The sequence below is a fragment of the Hippocampus comes genome, unplaced genomic scaffold (assembly GCF_001891065.2).
Source record: "Hippocampus comes isolate QL1 unplaced genomic scaffold, H_comes_QL1_v1.1 scaffold365, whole genome shotgun sequence".
Lineage (NCBI taxonomy): Eukaryota > Metazoa > Chordata > Actinopteri > Syngnathiformes > Syngnathidae > Hippocampus > Hippocampus comes.
In genome coordinates this window covers 1-5,342 of record NW_017805384.1, presented here as the reverse complement: position 1 = coordinate 5,342, position 5,342 = coordinate 1, and positions in this window count along the sequence as shown.

Below are 5,342 nucleotides of genomic sequence, written 5' to 3'. Positions count from 1 at the left end.
ATAAATGGATTGAAAGTTATTTAGAAAACAGACATCAGTTTGTACAGTTCAAAAACAAAAAATCCAACTTACTGAAGATTACCCATGGAGTGCCTCAGGGATCAGTGCTTGGACCAAAACTATTCATTTTATATATAAATGATATCTGTAGTGTTTCAAAACAATTCAAATGTGTCCTATACGCCGATGACACAACCTTTTACTGTTCTGGAAATAATATAGAACAACTCCTGAAAACTGTGGAAAGTGAATTAACCAAACTGGTTTGACAGAAATAAACTATCTTTAAATTTAAGAAAAACTAAGTTAGTTGTTTTTGGCACGAGACCAATCAAAGACCAAGTTAAAATAAAGATAAATTCAATTGAAATAGAACGAGTTTATGAAAATAAGTTTCTTGGACTCGTAATAGATACTAAACTATCCTGGAAGCCACACATAGATAACGTTAAAAGAAAAATATCCAAAACTATCGGGATACTCCACAAAACTAAGGATGTGTTGAATAAGAGTTCCTTGTACACATTATATTATTCATGATTACTCCCATATATGGCCTACTGCGTGGAAATATGGGGGAACGCCTGTAAAACAAACACACTCCTTGTCTTAAAACTACAAAAAAAAAGCAATCAGAATAATCAATAGGTCTAAATATATAGAACCCACAAATCCACTATTCATCAAATTAAACACAATGAAATTCTACGACCTGGTTGACTTCAAAATCGCCCAATTAATGTATAAAGCACATAACAATCTCCTTTGCCAAAATATCCAGAAGCTTTTTGAAATTAGAGAGAGCAGTTATAATCTAAGGGGTACGAATCAATACAAAAAATCCAGAACAAGAACAAACATTCAGCAAATGTGTGTATCAGTAATGGGTGTCAACCTGTGGAATAAGCTTGAAACGGACTTAAAAATGAGTAAATCGCTGGAGGAGTTCAAAAATAAATTCAAAAGATTAGTACAAAAAACTACATGAATCAGAATTAAGAAGATAAATTTGATATGCTTTTTGTCATGTTCCGTATTTGGCAGCAGGTGGCAGGCGTTCATTTCTGCTGCCTACTCAGCTGCTGCCTATTTGTCAGTGATTACACACCTGCTATATCTAGGCACTCCGGCTGTCGACTCATTGCCAGGAGTATTGCATGCCGTGCCACTGCTGTTGCCCATTGATTCAAACGTTACTCGTATACTATCGCTGATTGTTACATTTTCGTGGTCTTATTGAAGACTATTTTTAAGTGCGTGCTTTATCCAGTATTCGTCTACATATTTTCCTTGCTGTTTTTTGCAAGCGCTTGGCTTTTTGTTGTCGCGTTTTCATTATTTCCTGGTTCTCGTTATTTACCAGCGTTTTCTGTTTTCTATTAGGCGGAGTTTTTTGTTTATAATAAATATTATTTTGAGATAGAGTCCTTGTCAGTGTCTGCTATTTAGGGGATCCACTTATTCTCGCTTTTTTCTGTTACGTACGAAGCGGTTCTTTTCCTGCTTTGTGCATAACGTGACAGAATACTCCGGCCACCATGGATCCCGCAGACATTGAAAAGGTTTTGTCCGCTCTGTCCTGTCAAGAGCAACTTAGGAGTCAGCAGGGCCATGCCATTTCGGAGCTCCGCGGCGCAGTTTCCATGCTGGCTCACAGGTTTGATGATTTCGAGCCTCGTATAGTGCGATGAGAAGGACGGAGAGCATCTACCACGGAGGTACCCGTCCATTCTCCTACATTTAGTAGGGAACCGACGCTTCCCCACCCTCCACGTTATGGTGGTGAGCATGGTCAGTGCGGGCATCAAGAGCCTCGGGGAGTCGACTCTCGGCCGGGACACCCCAGGAGACTTGAACTCGAGGGAGAGATCTACGGGGTGTCTCGGACGCGGCAGATCAGGGCTCTGATAGACTCTGGTGCCGACGACTGCTTTCTTGATACGGACCTTGCCTTAGAGATAGGCTGTTTAATCGAGGAACTAGCCGAAAAGAAGCGTGTTCACGATCTCGATGGGCGCCTTCTGGCGATGGTGACACAGATCACAGAACCTCTCAAGCTCCGGTTATCGGGAAATCATGTCGAACACAGACAGTTTTACCTGATGCATTCCCGAGCCGTTCCAGTTATTCTCGGTTTACCCTGGCTCAAGACACACAATCCAGTTACTTCATGGGAGCGCCCGGCAATAGAGATTTGGAGCCCGTTTTGTTACGAGCATTGCTTTCGATCCGCTGTAGGGGGGCGCGCGCGTGTCGGTAACGATGCCCCTGAGGTCATCTGCCTTGACGGAGTGCCTAGTTGCTATCACGATTTGCAACAAGTTTTCAGCAAGAATCGTGCCCGATCTTTGCCTCCGCACCGTCCGTACGACTGCGCCATAGACCTGCAGGTGGGAGCCCCGCTACCGAGCTCTAGGCTATATCAGGTGTCTCGTCCAGAACAAGAGGCATTTAAGGGAGTATATTAATAGCTCGCTCGCTGCAGGTCTTATCAGACCATCACGATCACTGTTAGGTGCGGGGTTCTTCTTTGTGGAGAAGAAGGACAAGTCGTTGCGGCCGTGTGTGGACTATCGTGGGCTCAATGACATCACCATTAAGAATAAATACCCACTTCCGTTGTTAGACTCCGCTTTCACTCCCTTACAATCGGCCACCATTTTCTCAAAATTAGACTTACGTAGTGCGTACCATCTGGTTCGCGTGCGAGAAGGGGATGAATGGAAGACGGCTTTTAACAGAGATGAAAGTGGACTTTTCTGAAAATTCCGGAAAAAATAAATAAATAAATAAATGTGTGTGTGTGTGTGTGTGTGTGTGTGTGTGTGTGTGTGCGCGCGCGCGCGCGCACTTGGCCGATCAAGCATGAATTAGTTTACACAAAACGCTATTCAAATACTCGACATTCAATGATTAATCTTCCTTTTGTGTGCACACAATACCCTTTATAGCTTCCGTTTGGGCCGAAATTTCGAAATCTCCAAGATATGGCGAGGCCATGAGAATGCGAGGCGAGGGTATTATTGTTGTGGCGACTCCACTCAAGCGAAGCGAGCCTCAGCAGTAGATAGTCCGCTGCTCTCTGCTGTGCGTGTTTCAGCGCGAACATGTACGCAAGCGCGTCTTTTGATTTCAACCAATCAGCGCCGACGCAAATGACGTCACACACGACAACAGCTAAGCTAAGTTAGCCGAGACGACACTCGAAGTCGGACGGACACGATTTTCTGCCAATCTGTGTTTTTCCCTTTTTGGCCAAATATATTTTTTTACGACAACTGTCTTGTCCACGGCGTCTTTTATTCGTTCCACTGGGGTTTAGCAAGTGTGTTTATAAAGAGACGAAAATTGTTTGGGGACTATCCCCCCACATTCCGTTGAGATGGTATAACCCAAGAGGCAAAATGACGCTTGCTACTGTTGTTGCGAGTTGCCATTCGTTCTACTAAAAATTTGAAAAACCCGGAATTCCGGGAAAATCCGGAGGACTTTCATCTCTGACGTAAAGAAAAAAGACTACAATGTATTGCTCACAATTGTACCTGAAGGGCGTGAGTCACTACTTATTGGTGAAACTTCAAGAAGACTAGACCTAGTTAAGAGAGTCTACCAAATCAGCTTCTCACCGGGTATACAGTCAGTGGAAAATATTGTGGAACAATATCAGGATGTATTTAAAGGACTTGGATGCCTACCTTACAAATACAAAATCCAACTGAAAGAGGATGCGACACCAGTGATTCATGCACCTCGAAGAGTTCCGGCACCACTCCGAGAAGTCTGGTCAACGACGTGTTGAGAGACCTGTTAAATGTATTTTGTTTTGTTTATCTCGATGATATTTTGATTTTCTCCCGGTCATTACAGGAACACAAACAGCACGTCAGGCTCATTTTACAACGGTTATTAGAGAACAGGCTCTTCGTCAAGGCAGAGAAGTGTGAGTTCCATGTACAAACCATCTCTTTCCTGGGATTTATCATCGAGCAGGGTAGACTGAGAGCCGACCCCGTTAAAACTAAGGCGGTGGTGGAATGGCCAACACCTACTAGCCGTAAGGAACTACAACGTTTTTTGGGGTTTGCCAATTTTTAGAGAAGATTTATTCGTAACTATAGCCAAAAGGCCCTTCCATTAACCCGACTGACTTCCATTAAGATCCCGTTCAAATGGCACTCGGATGCTGACTCAGCCTTCGCGAATTTGAAAACAGCCTTCACTAACCCCCCCGTACTGCAACATCCAAATCCTGACCACCCTTTTGTTGTAGAGGTGGACGCTTCGGATTCAGGAGTGGGGGCGGTTTTGTCTCAGCGTTCTCCAGTTGACCAGAAATTGCACCCCTGCGCCCTTTTCTCTCGTCGACTCAGTGCCGCCGAGTGGAACTACGACGTGGGAAACCGAGAACTACCGGCTGTTGTTACAGCCCTACAAGAATGGAGACACTGGCTCGAGGGGACTAAGGAGCCATTCACTGTTTTTACGGATCATAAGAACCTGGAGTACATTCGCTCCGCTAAGAGACTTAATTCACGACAGGCCCGGTGGGCACTTCTGTTGACTCGGTTTAATTTCACCCTCACATATTGTCCTGGATCCAAGAACACCAAGTCTGATGCCCTCTCCCGTCTCCACGATCCAGCAGAAAGGGACTGCTCACCTGGAACCATTCTTCCGGACCGTTGCATCCTGGGGGCGTTGAGGTGGGAGATCGAGCTGAGGATTCAGGAGGCTCTTGATGGGGTCCAAGTCCCGGCGGAATGTCCCTCAGGGAAGCTGTTTGTACCCCCACCACTACGTTCAGAGGTGTTGCAGTGGGGGCACATGTCCAAGGTGGCTTGCCATCCCAGGGTGACCCGGACTCTAAAGCTCATCTCCCAGCGTTTCTGGTGGCCGGAGCAACGGAAGGATGTCGTGGAATACATCAGCGCCTGCTCCGCCTGCGCCTGCGGTAAGGCCTCGCATCGGCCTCCGGCGGGGTTGCTCCAACCACTACCCATTCCTCCTCGACCCTGGTCCCACATCTCCTTGGACTTTGTCACGGGTCTTCCTCCATCACGTGGGCGGTCCGTCATCCTCACCGTGGTGGACCGTTTCTCCAAATCGGCCCACTTCATTCCGCTTTCCAAGTTGCCATCGGCGTTGGAGACCGCCAACCTCCTCATTAGGCATGTTTTCCGTCTCCATGGCATTCCTATGGACATTGTGTCCAGAGGGGGGAAGCGGTTCTGCCAGTCCCTGGGGGCCACGGCGAGTTTGACGTCGGGATACCACCCGCAGTCCAATGGGCAGGCGGAGGGCGCTAACCTGTCATGATTCGGTTTGGGACAAACAGGTGGCAC